The sequence below is a fragment of the Hemiscyllium ocellatum genome, chromosome 2 (genome assembly GCF_020745735.1).
Source record: "Hemiscyllium ocellatum isolate sHemOce1 chromosome 2, sHemOce1.pat.X.cur, whole genome shotgun sequence".
Classification (NCBI taxonomy): Eukaryota; Metazoa; Chordata; class Chondrichthyes; order Orectolobiformes; family Hemiscylliidae; genus Hemiscyllium; species Hemiscyllium ocellatum.
In genome coordinates, this window is record NC_083402.1 from 94869137 (window position 1) to 94883132 (window position 13996).

General features: G+C 40.9%; 1 protein-coding gene across 1 annotated transcript in view; it reads right to left on the reverse strand.

Annotated features, from left to right (window-relative positions):
• Positions 1–13721, reverse strand: part of LOC132824274 (semaphorin-4D-like) — a 220249-nt gene extending 206528 nt beyond the window's left edge. The window contains exon 1 of the mRNA XM_060838614.1: positions 13636–13721. The gene's annotated coding sequence lies outside the window, so the exon portion shown is untranslated. The remainder of the gene's footprint in view (positions 1–13635) is intronic.
• Between the last annotated feature and the right edge of the window lie 275 nt (positions 13722–13996).

Below are 13996 nucleotides of genomic sequence, written 5' to 3' on the forward strand. Positions count from 1 at the left end.
GGCTAGGGTGGGATGCCGCTGATTTAGAGATAGATTGTAAGAAATTTACATCATCATCTATTATTCAGAGTCATTTACATGGCCATTTCCTTGCTAGTTCAGAGACATTCATGTTGTCATCTCCTACTATTTCCATTTTCATCCCCTATTCAGAAATGAAAAGGAGCATTGCAGTTGGAATTTGATCACCAATTGGTTACAAAAAAAAATACCATTCACACCAGATCTGGTCATTAACAGATGATTTGCATTACATTGTTTCTGGAGATGATGTGATCACTGTATTGTGTCTTGAGTGGCATGTGACCGTGAAGGAGTGACTGGGGTTGTCTTGTGGACATTACTGAATGTGATGTAAAGATTTTGTATAAAGGAAGGACTATATCCTTTGTTCAGAAAGAGCTTTGACAACTCCATAAGCCCTGAGGTGTGTGTTAAAAGGTTCCTCCAGAAAGCTTGTACCGTAAAATTTTGCTTGTTCACAAAGGTTAGTGCATTGCAGTTGCATCAAGTGTGTAAGAATCTCAGGGAAAAAAGAACTTAATGGCAACATATGCTCCTGGAGTCTTGTTTGTGGCCGCAGAAAAAATTATCTATTCCCAACAATTGAATCCCCTGTCCTGCTGTGCAGCAGACGCAGCCATGGTGCCATGAACCTGGCTGCTGCCACCTTCCCTGGTGAGCCATCTCCCCTAGTAGTATCCAAAACAGTGTACCTGTTTTGGAGGGAGATGACAGCAGGGAACCCTGCGCCGCTTTCCTAAACATCCTGTGACTGTTGGTCACCCATTCCCTTTCTTCCTCAGTAATCTTTATCGGAGGTGTGACCAACTGACTGAACATGCTATCCACACTTCCCTCAGCCTCGTGGATGCTCCAACGGCAGCTCCAGAGCTGTCAAGCGGTCAGACAGGAACTGGAGCTGCACACACTTCCTGTACGTGAAGGAGTCAGGGACACTGGAACAGTCCCCGAATTCCCACATCGCACAGGAGGAATATAATATGGGTCTGGAATCTCCTGCCAGGGTGTAACCCTTAAGTTTACAACAGTAGCAAAGCAAAGAAAAAAAAAAATGAGAGAAGAAACAACAGTCACTCACTTGCTACCTGTGACTTCTGTTAAACTTCCTTCCACTTCTGTTTTACCCTCACGTCTTCAGCAGCTACAGTAGTTTGCACCTCCTTCAACTGTCTTACCTCACTGCTGCTTGCCCTCCACACAAAGCCTACACTTCAGTCTCCAGCAGCACTTCAACCACAAAGAACAGAAAACATGTAGAAAAGGCAAAGTTAGTAAGTATGGAGGGACTTCAATATGCGGGTGGATTGGGTAAATCAGGTTGGTAGTGGTTCACAAGAAAAGGAATTTGTGGAATGTCTATAAGATGTCTTTTTTGGAGCAGCTTGTGGTGGAGCCCACTAGGGATTACTAGGCAATATTGGATTTAGTGTTGTGCAATGAGGGAGGCTTGATAAGGGAGTTTAGATGAATGAGTCCTAATGAGGCAGTGATCATAATATGATTGAATTTACTCTGTAGTTTAAGAGGGAAAAGATAGAATCAGCAGTCACAGTATTACAGCTGAATAAAGACAAACTACAGAGGCATGAGGGAGGAGCTGGGTAGAACTGACTGGGAGGGGAGGGGAAGGGAGCCTAGCAGGAAAGACAGTGGAACAGCAATGGCAGGAGTTTCTGGGAGCAATTCAGGAGATACAGCAAAGATTCTTCCGGAGGAAAACTAAACATGGTACAGGGAGGATGAGGTAACCATGGCTGACTAAGTCAGTCAGGGATAGCATAAAAGCAAAATAAAAGCATATAAATGTGGTGAAGGACAGTGGGAAACCCAAGGATTGTGAAGCTTACAAAAAGACCAAAAAAAAGTGAGGAAGAAGCTTAAATAGGAGGGTACGCTGGCCAGTAATATAAAAGGAAGACTGTAAGAGTTTCTTTATAATAAAAAAGGAGAGAAAAAAAGTGGATACTGGAAATTGATTATGGAGAGATAGTAGTGAGGAACAAGGAAATGGCTGAGGAACTGAATAATTACTTCGTGTCAGTCTTCATGTTTTAAGATAAGTAATAACCAAAAGATTCAAGAGTCAGGGGGCTGAGCTGAGCATGGTGGTTATCACTAAGGAGAAGGCAGTAGAAAAACTGAATGGCCTGTAGATGAATAAAATCACCTGGACCAGATGGACTACACCTCAAAGTTCTAAAGGGAGATAGCTGAAGAGATAGCAGAGGAGTTATTGGTGAACTTTCAAGAATCGCTATAGTCAGGCAGGGTCCCAGCAGACTGGAAAATTGGTAACGCTACACCCCTGTTTAAAAAGGGAGTAAGGCAAAAAACTGAAAATTACAGACCGATTTGTCTGGGGGGGGGGAAATCTAATTGAAACTTACAGAATACTGATTGGCCTGGACAGAGTGGATGTTGGGAAGATCTTCCCAATGGTAGGAGAGACAAGGACAGCCTTTAGAGTAAAAAAGGAAGACCTTTTAGAACAGAGATGAGGAGAAACGTCTCCAAACATAGTTCACTGTTTCCATATTCACTATGGAATTCACTGCCACAGAAGGCTGTGGCAGCCAGGTCATGGCGTACACTTAAGACAGAGATTGATAGGTTCGAGATCAAAGATTATAGGGAGAAAGCGGGAGAATGGGGCTGAGAAAAAAAAACTTATCAGCCATGATGACTGAATGGTGGAACAGACTCGATGGGCTGAAAGGCCTAATTGCTGCACTACACGCAAAATATTCTCTAAGTTGTTGAAAGTTGGACAAATTATTCAATTGGGGAAAGAGGAAGAAGATGCGTTGAACTTTAAACTTTTTATGAGGCAACACAGACTTAATGGACCAAATCTCCTCCTCCTGTACACTCTTATTTTTGGATTTGGTGCTGGGCAATGAACAATACATGTGTCAGACCTCTCAGTGGGAGAGCATTTAGGGTTATGATCATTATCACCTTTACTATATTCATGCAGAGGGATAGGAGCAGATGTTATGGAAAAGTATTTAACTGGCGGGGGGGAGGAGGGAAAATGTTTAGCAGGAATTGAGGCGCCTAAATTGGGAATGTATGTTCTCATGGAAATGCACAACAGAAATGTGGAGGTTGTTTAGGATTTGTCCCACTGAGGGAAGGAAGGGGGTGGTAGGTTGAAAAAACAACCTCCCCTGTCATCCAAAGGTTTAACATCTAGTCAAGAGGAAGAAGGAAGCTACTTAAGGTTGAAGCAGCAAGGGTCAGACAGGGCTCTAGAGGGTTACAAGGTAGCCAGGAGGAAACTGAAGAATGGACTTAGGAGAGCTAGAAGGAGGAATGAAAAGACTTTAGCAGGTAGGATTAAGGAAAACCCTAAGGCATTCGATACTTAGGTAAGGAACAAGAGGATGGCCAGAGTGAAGCTAGAGGGCACCAATCAGGGGCAGTGGAGGGAACTGGTGTCTGGAGTTGGAGAAGGTAGGGTAGGTCCTTCATGAATACTTTGCTTCAGTATTCATTGACAGAGATCTTGCCATTTGGGAGGACAGCATGAAGCAGACTGATATTAGGAAGGAGGATGTGCTGAAAATTTTGAAAATGTAAAAGGATAGATAAATCCTCTGGGCAAGGAAGGATAAACCCCAGATTACTGGAGGAAGTGAGGGAAAGAGATTGCTGTACAATCGGTGATGATCTTTGCATTCTCACTGTCTACTGGAGCAGTGCCAGATGACTGGAGGGTGGCAAATGTTATTCCCTTGTTCAAGAAAAGGAATAGCGATAATCCTAGGAAATGCAGACTTGTCAATCTAACATCCGTGGTGGGCAAAGTGTTGGAGAGGATTCTGAGAGATAGGATTTATGAATACTTGGAAAACCACAGTTTGATTAGAGGTAGTCAGCATGGCTTGGTGAGGGCAGATCACTAGGGCTGTACTGCCTTATGATCTTAAAGCTGCTCTCCTCAAAATGACTGTTCAGCTATAGCTTGCCTTCCTTTTATTTCATCCTGAGCAGTGACGGAAATGACTGGTTCCAGAATCTTTCTCAGTAGCATCCTCAGTTGGATGCCCTCACACAGTTCACTAACACCACCTCTTCTGCACTCCCCCCTTGGTTGCAATGACTAAGATCACGCCTCTTAGAATCCTTCTCAGCAGTTACTAAGCTCATTTGCTAGGAGCTTGGAAAGCCTCAATCTAGATCCAAATGAATACAAGCCGACAGGATAAAAATTGTCCCAAGTTCAGCAAAAATTGGCACTGTTTCTTAAAAGCCACAAAGATGGCTTTTGTGGGAAATGTTGCAATGGTATCATAGAAAGTACATTTTGAAGTTGGGGATAAAGCACATTGTCGGCAGAATGGAATGAGCTTTACCCTGCATCTATCTTGTAATACAGAAGTTTATGTTTGTTGGCAACACTAGATGCCAAGACAATAAACCATTTCACTTCTCCATTTCCACTTCTTTCATGAGCACAAAATTCATCCGAAATAGAGGTCTAGATCAGGTTTTTCTCTTCAAAAGGATTAATACATGTAGCAAAGCACCAAAACAAAACACTACAGAATTTTAAAATCCTAATTCCACAATAAAACTTATACAACACCTCAGGATATAGAGCATCCTAAAGGCACTTTAGGGGAATGTTACAAAACGACAATTTGCACAGAAGGGGATTATCATTTCAGGTAGAATCTAGTGTGGAAGCAGACTCTAGAGCCCATTGAAACAACATTGATCCTCTGAAGATCATCCTACTCAGACCCACCCCATCCCTGTAACCCTGCATTTCCCATGCCTAACTCACCTAGCCTACACATTCCTGGACACTATGGGCAAGCTAGCATTGGCAATCCACCAAACGCACATCTTTCGGAGATGGGAGGGAGAGATGAAACCGGAGCACCTGGAAGAAAGCCACTCAGACATGGGGAGAACGTGCAGATAACCAAAAGCTTGGCTGAAAAGTCAAATTCCAAAAGGTGCGTCATAAGGAGAAAGAGGATTTGAGTTAGAGAAATTTAGGGAGTGAATTTCAGAGCTTAGGGCTTTGACAGATAGTAATTCCTTGCCATCCTCCCATCCTCTATATTCAATCAATAAAAAAAAAAGTGAAGGAAGATGTCATCAACAGTACTATCAAACAGCACTCACTTAGTGCTGAGTGACACCCTGTTTGGGTTCCACCAGGGTCACTCAGTTCCTGACCTCATTACAACCTTGGTTCAATATGGACAAAAAAGAGCAGAATCCCAGAGGAGAGGCAAGAGTGGCAGCCCTTGACATCAAGGCTGCGTACGATCAAGAGTGACATTAAGGAGTCCGCACAAAACTAAAATCAATGGGAATCTGGAGGCAAACCCTCCACCAGTTGGAGTTATACCTGACATACAGGAAGATAGTCATAGTTGTTGGATGTCCATCATCTCACCTCCAGAACATCTCTGCAGGAGGCCCACAGGATAGTGGCCTAGGCCGTACCATCTCCAGCTGCTTCATCAATGACCTTCCCTCCATTATACGATCAGAAATGGAGATGTTTGCCAATGATTGCACAGTATTCAGCGCCATTCATGTGTCCTCAGATACTGAAGCGGTCCAAGTGCAAATGCAACAAGATCTGGACAATATCCAGGCTTGAGTTAACAAGTGGCAAATAACATTCATGCCACACAAACACCAGACTATGACCAATCTAATCACCACCCCTAGACATTCAATGGTGGTGAATCCTTCATTGAATCCCACACAGTCAACATCCTGGCGGTTATCATTGACCAAAACTCAGCACATAAGCAGTGGCTGCAAAAGCAGTCAGTCAGAGGGTAGGAAAAGTGCAGCAGGTTACACACTTTCAGATTTCCCAAAGCCTGTCCACCATCTACAAGGCATAAGTCAGGAGTGTGATGGAATACTCCCCACTTGTCTGGATGTATGCAGCTCCAACAGCATTGAAGCTTGACACCATCCAGGCCAAAACAGCACACTTGATTGTCACTCCATCCCCTCTCTTCATACTTGACACGTAGTACTGGTAGTAGTAGTAGTAGTAGTAGTAGTAGTAGTAGTAGTAGTAGCGTGTACTACTACTACTACCTACAAGATGCATTGTAGAAATTCAAAGATCTTCAGGCAGCACCTTCCAAATCCATAACCATTTCTGTCCAGAAGGACAAGGGCAGCTGATCTATGGGAACACCATCTTCAAAGCCACTCACCATCCTGACTTGGAAATATTCACCGTTCCTTCACTGTTGCTGGGTCAAAAATCGTGGAAGCCCCTCTAATGGCATTGCGGATCAACCCAAAGCAAGTGGTCTGCAGCAGTTCAAGAAGGCAGCTCACCACCACTTCTCAAGGGCAACTAGGGATGGGCAATAATTGCTGGCCAGCTAAAGCCCACATCCCAGAGAAATGAATTTTTAAAAAAATTGTCTAACAAAATAATTTGAACAAAGTTGCAATAATTGGTTAACATATGGCAAGCTATTGCACAAAATATGGAGGCATGGGATTGAGGATGATTTAGCAGTCTGGATCAGAAATTATCTAGCTGAAAGAAGACAGTATAGGGTTGATAGGAAATGTTCATCCTGGAGTTCAGTTACTAGTAGTGTAATGCAAGTTTCTGTTTGAGGGCCAGTGCTGTTTGTCATTTTTATCAATGACCTGAATGAGCACATAGAAGGATGGGTGAGTTAATGTGCGGATAACAGAGTTGTGGATGGTGCTGAAAGATGTTGTGGGTTACAGAGGGACATAGATAAGCTGCAGTGCTGGGCAGGTGGCAAATGGAGTTTAATGCAGAAAAAGTGGGAGGTAATTCACTTTGGAAGGAGTAACAGGAATACAGAATACTGGGCTAATGGTAAGATTCTTGGTAGTGTAGATGAGCAGAGAGATCTCGGTGTCCATGGACATGGATCCCAGATAGTTGCCACCCAGATTGATAGGGCTGTTAAGAAGGTATATGGAAATGTTAGTTTTATTAGCAGAGGGATTGCGTTTTGGAGCCATGAGGTCATGCTGCAGCTGTACAAAAAACTCTTGTGCAGTCATACTTGGAGTATTGTGTACAGTTTTGGATTATATGAAGGACGTGGAAGCTTTGGAAAGGGTTCGGAGAAAATTTACTAAGATGTTGCCTGGTATGGAGGGAAGGTTTTATGAAGAAAGGCTGAAGGACTGGAGGCTGTTTTCGCTAGAGGGAAACAGGTTGAGAGGTGACTTAATTGAGACATACAAGATAATCAGAGGGTTAGATAGGGTGGACAGTGAGAGCCTTTTTCCTTGAATGGTGACGTCAAGCACAAAGGGACGTGGCTTTAAATTGAGAGGTGATAGATGTAAGACAGAGGTCAGAGGTGTTTCTTTACTCAGAGCAGTAGGGATGTGTAACGACATGCCTGCCTGCAACAGTGGTAGACTCGTCAACTTTAAGGACATGTAAATGGTCACTGAATAAACAGATGGGATGTAAATGGAATAGCTTCAGCTAGATGGGTTTCAGATTGTTGCGCCACCTTTACACACACAAACACGCAGTCAGTAATATATAATTGTTTCTTTATTCCTCTAAACTATTCCAAAATACACAAATAAACATGGCTCAAGGGAGGGATAAAGAAATTTCTTTAGAGAGAAATCAGATTTCTGAAATAAACTTTGGCTAATGGGTTATGCTTGAAAGCAAGAGGTTAAATAGTGGATTGTTCTGGAGTTTGTTCCTCAGATGATCTGGCACAAATGATCAACTCACTGATCATGCTTATCTCAAGTCTTGTGAACTCTGCTTGTTTGGGAAACAATTCTGGGATGTTCTTTCAATCACACTTTCTAAAGAAAGAATAGATTTTACTATTAAATAATGCGAAGGTTTTAATTTTCAGAAATGGAAGTGATCAGCTGGGCAGATTGTTCACAGTACATTTTCCTCTAACTCAGCTGGTTATTAGCAGGCTTTTCTCCAATTCAGCTAGATGAAACAAGGATCTTATCAAGAGGTCACAGATTAAAACAATCCCAGCAGGAGTTCTCAGCTAAAACCAGTCTTAGGATTTCTAGAAAGCCTGGTTTTAAAAAACTCCAAAGTCTACAGCTAACTTTCATTGACCCCCTTTAAAGGGACCACTACAGATGTTCACAGCAGTTGAAATAAATTATATTTGATACAATCTCTCAAAAACTTGCATCTTGCAAGCAACTCTAAATAAAGTGCCTTTGTAGTGATGGATTGTAAATAAGCACAGTGACATCACCAATGTGCAGTTTGAAGACTTTCCTAAAGTCCAAGTCAAATGCCAGACCAAGACTGCTGACAGCTTGTTCATCATCAGGCAGTTCACAGAGATAGGAAAGAAAAATCAGAAGCTTTGGAACAGAATTTGAGGCAGGGACCTCAGTCTATTCAAAACTTAACTCAGAATCCCAAAAGCTATTCAGCTCATTCAGTCAACACCGACCCTCCAAAGAGCATCCCACCCAGAGCCACTTCTCTATTATTTCCCTATAACCTTGCATAGCTAATCCATTTAGCCTTTTTTTAAAATTCATTCAAGGGAATGTGGGTGTCACCAACTGAGCCAGCATTTATTGCTCATCCCTAAATGCAGTTTTGGGTCAACCACATCACTGTCGATCTGGAGTCACTTGCAGGTAAGGATAGCAATTTCTTTCCCTCAAGGACATTAGTGACCCAGATGGGTTTCTCTTGACCATTAATGGATTGATGATCAACATTAGACCCTTAATTCCAAATTTTTTTTTATTATTGAATTCAAGTGCCTCCATCTGCCACGGTGGGATTCCAACCAGAGTCCCCCAGAACATATTGCTGGACTGTTAATCCAGAAACCCACTCTAATACCACTATCCCTGAACACTATGGGTAATTTAGCATGGCCAATCCACCTAACCTGCTCACCTTTGGACAGTGATACAAAACTGGAGCATCAGGAGGAAACCCACACAAATATGGGGAGGATGTGTGAACTCCATGCAGTCACCCGAGGGTGGAATCAAACTCAAGTCTCTGGCGCTGTGAGCCACTCTGGCACTGTGCCAAAGTTCCAAGATGTATCTTAAGAAGGAAACAAGATCCGAGTTAGAGTGATTCAACCAAAGATCTGCTCATCCAGAACTGGATGTCAGATAAGCAGCATGATAATTTAGCAACAGCGAATGAGTCAAAAGAGGTTGCAGTGAAGGGAAGATAGGTGTCATTAGTTTTCACATGTAAGCTCATGCTTCTAGGAATGACGAGAAGGTAAAATAAGAAAATGATGAGGTATTGGAAGAGAGGCCACAACAAATTATTCTTTGTTAAAAGAGACAAGATAGGAATGAAACTAGGTACATAGTCCTACCCATTAAACAACATAAGCACTTGCAGAGATAGTTTACAGTCACTTTCACAGGTGATGCAATTTGTGACTTTAAGAACAGTTTCAGCATTTATACAAACACTTTAATACAGGAAATGTCAAATTCAAGCAAAGGTCACATGCCTCAAAAGGAATATACTGTACAGAGATCTTGTCATCTTGTACAGGTTGTTCTGGTATAAATGCATGTTTCGTCAATGCGATTTGGCTATAATGCAACTGACAAGTTGTGGACATTGTTTGGATAACACAAGTTTTCAATTAACGGGTATAACAACTTTCTATGACAAACTTCTACAGTACAATTTTCAATATCGGTTTCCCATAAGCACATTTTTTAAAAAAAAGTGAAAGGTTGCAGAAGAATGCAACCGTCACGTTCTAGCAGAATGCACTGTACACACCACTGACAGACAAAAACTGGTCTGTAACTCCACACCATCACAACTGAAGAGACTGGGAAGAAGAAAAAAAAGATGATAAATTAAAAACAAATGAATCACTTCAAAATGTCGGTACTGAATGGTGTCAAAATGCAACGTTTTCCATGGGACCATCAGTGCCAATGATTTGGCGTGTGAAAGAAATTTTCCAGGCACCATCACCACGGTCCCCTCATGCATAGAACAAGAACAACATTCTTCTAAATCACTATGCAGTAGTCAGGCTTGACATTTTTCTCACTGTCCTGGCCAGGAGTAAGATTTGCTACTAAACAAGAAACATTCAGAACAAAAATTTAAATCACCTGACTCTATATAGCTGCACAAAAATTCTGAAACAGAATGTCGACTCTATTCATAAACATTTAATGAGTCTCCAGAAGGTTCCCACAAGGCGTGCTTTGCATTGTGGAAACGTCCTGAATACTAAGAAGACACTAGTTTTTTAAAAACTTTACAGAAAACTGATCTGGTTCACAAACAAGTAAACTATGCTTCAGTGGTGTTTTCAAACCACAATCCAAGCATTTATTTCAAAAAAGGTACAGATGATTAGTTATTTCAAGACAGCTATTTTGGGACTGTGAAGTTGCTTTCTCATTCAATGTGTACATGGCTTGATAAAGTGTGTGTGTACTTATTTGGCTTGTCCAGCTCAGGTTTTGGCCAATAGTAACCTGAGATGTTGGTAGCGGGAAATTCAGTGATGGTAATGCATTGAATATCAAGGGAAGATGGTTAAACGGAGGTTCTTAATTTATACAGATTGCGCAGTGCTTGCCAGTTTATTATGAGAAAGAATTTGAGGTATTGAAGAGATTGCAAAGGACAAATTTTTCAATGGCTAGGATTAAGCACAAGTTTTAGAGAGATTAAATGAATTTTGATAATCAACAATGAAGCAGCAGCTCAAGATGCTAGTCAAGCAAAGATAAAATTTTAAAAAGTGTTTAAAGGGCAGTCATTTGAACTCAAAATGCTGTTTCTCTTTCCACAGATATGGCCAGACCTGCTGAATTTCTGCTTTTATTAAAATAAGTCTTAAAATTGTTCATACTGTGAGGCTTTTGAAAAAAAAACAACCATAGAATTCATTTTAATTTGGTATCTGAAATCTCAGTTTACCCTCTGCCCTTGAACACACACTAAATCCACAGTCGAGGTAGAAAACAAATAAGCATCATGCAGTGTATTATACATGACATAGCTACAGAGACAAATCAATTTTCTAACATTGCCAATTTGTTATTTAAAAAAGTGATTTAAAATAATACTCATTCTGTATTCACATACTTCTTCCCTTTTCTCAGAGCAGGAACTTAAATGTACTAGTGCCTGGCACCACTAAACATACTCTTCCAAATGATCATTCACTAGATGCAAACTGAGGGATATCTTCCCACCTAGTATCATCCACCTGTTCTCTACCATGCAACTGTTGTTCATATTCCTCCTCAATGTCACAGCTCATAACATTGCTCACCATTCATGTTGTCATAGCAAATTCCATTCAAAATAAATTGCTAAGATGACCTAGTGTGTCAAATTTCAACATTCTAAGTAAACAAAAGGTACTGTAGATGTTTCATCTATTTATACTACAATCCAATAGTGAACTAGCTCTCAGTTGAAAAAGTACAGCATGAACCTGCTACATTCCAGTTTATTCATCCAACTGACAACTGACCCGCATCCAACAATTCAGTTCTTAACCAATTTTGTGCTTTGTAAATGTAAGAGCTACAATGCATTGCTCTTGATACTGCTCAATGATAAGTAATTAGGGCACACACAAGCAGGTCACAATCACCCATTCTAAGGAACTGGCTGTTAAATTTTGAGATTTGCACTGGACATAAGCACAGCAGACAAAGGATGTGATTTTTGGGCCAACAGCCATGAAATGTATTTGGAAGCCTGCAATGTACTGCTGCCACTTCCAAAACGCAATGCAGAGGAACATAGGATTATTTACATTACGTACAACAATATCCAGTGCATACAACATTCTATCATACCAGCTTTCAGTTCAAAAACTTAAGTGAACAATACTCTTTGCAAATGATGCAGCCAATTTTGTTACCAATATCACAAGCAAGCTGCAATGAAGAAGAAATGTTTTTCAAGTTACATTACAGAAATATTGGAAAATTAGAAAAAACATAGAATGTTAGTCAGCTTATATTTATTGTTATGTTTTTATTTAACACGATTTTTCACTATACAATAGGAATTGGCAGGATTACATAATTTGAGATCAGATTATTACCCAAAGCAGATTTTCTAGCATTTAAAGCTGCAAAGAAGAAATACAAAAATGATAAATCCAAGTTTATAAAAGATTTGTAACTTTAAGATGCTGATTATACCCCTGGACAGGAATATTGAATGAATGATTTACTAATGAATTATTTATTTATTGCCACTTGTATTTTGCAGTGAATAAAAGCTTTCCACTGTATTTTAGTGAATACTGTAAAATACAGTGAAAAGCTTTAACAGGTGCCAGAATCTGGTACCATTTTGAATAGTTTAAAAATAAAAAAAAAGATAAAAGCTATAACTGAAAGACAGTCTTGAACCCTGCACCAGCTCACCAACGACACTTGCACTCGATTTGTATTAATACTCACCATTTGTAAATTGCTGTGAATGAATTACTTTTGTCATTTTATAAAACAAAACGGATAGAAACAAATCAGTGTTTTGAAGTAGGTCACCTTCCAGTCTGATTTTAACTTCCTCCCCCACCCGCGTTGCCATTACTCTTTAAGCATCCAACTAACCCCATAAAATGCTGAAAGCAAGAAAAGCAGCAAAGTTTCCTGTGCCTCGGCCTTTGTTGATGTATAATTCAAGCTGACTATTCGTAGTCATGGAAGAACAATATGGATCGATTTAGAGAAAGGCACTTAGGGTCAGCCCACAGACTCGGTAACTTAAGACTGCAAATACTACTGGGCAAACTAATACACAAACAGATTTTATTCGTAGCGTCATGTACAAATTCATGTCTTGGACTGTTCTTTGGTTTTAGTTTCAGTTAAATAAATCAAAAAGGAAAAAATGTTTCTTCCCAATCCTTGAAAAAAAGTGAAAAGCTATGACATTGTTAACTGTAAATGCCTGTGCACAGATTGTTTTTTAAATAATAAACCCCATACGTGTTTATTAGAATCAACTATTTCTAAACATAACATCTTTAAAAGAAAATTAATAATAAGTCTCAATTCCGAAGAATCGAAAAATCTTTTTCGTTCTTCTACCTTTCCGAAATTATTTCAATGAAAACGAGGAGTTAATGATTAGGGGTCACGGTGGAACCATCCTCACTCAGCTGATAAAGCCTTTCAATTCTCAGTTTATACCTAATACGCCAGACCTAGAAGCTGAACCCTGGAGTCTAAACAACACGAAGTTGATGTTTGAGCAACTGTTTTATTTATCAAAAGGACCGTGGAATGTAAAATTATCTCCACAAAAGACACAAGCACACAAAATGTAGCATGTCCTGAAACCAAATCGGAAACTGTGCGTTTAAAGTTTTTTTAATGCGCCAACAAACGTGCATGATTTCAGCAAACTCCACATTGCAGAGAATCAGCGCAGTTACTTTTTGCAAAGTACTTCAAGTCGGCTGCAGACAAACCGAGACTAGCTTTCTTTACTCGGAAAGCGACACTATTTTTAAAAGGACCACCGCTCAGCTGAAGTTGTGCTGCAACCGCCGACGCCAGGGGAAAGTTTTTTATTAAAAGAAATGTTTTTTAAAAAAAAGCGGGCGCTGATATGTGACTTACCGGAACAGTGTACAGGAAACGTGCAGCTCTGCCTCTTGCAACAAGTCCCAAAGCCGCCTGGCAGCAGAATGGCGGCCAACCTTGGGCCTGGGGTTCACTGCAGCTTGGTCCCGCCTGCCCGCCCCCTGGCCTGCCTGCAGCCCCTTAACCACAGCTCCAGCCTGGCACCCTCTCCAACTCCTTTCCCCTTTCCCACAGCACCGGTAAAGTAAGCAGCTGGGAGACCTCCCACAGCTGGATTTACCACTTAACGGCTGATCTGATCAATTTCGCATTCTTGTACAAACCTCCCCCTCCACCCCCTTCACTCCTGTTAATGTTTGCTGCTTGAAGTGCGAATCTTCCACGCAATGGAGAATCT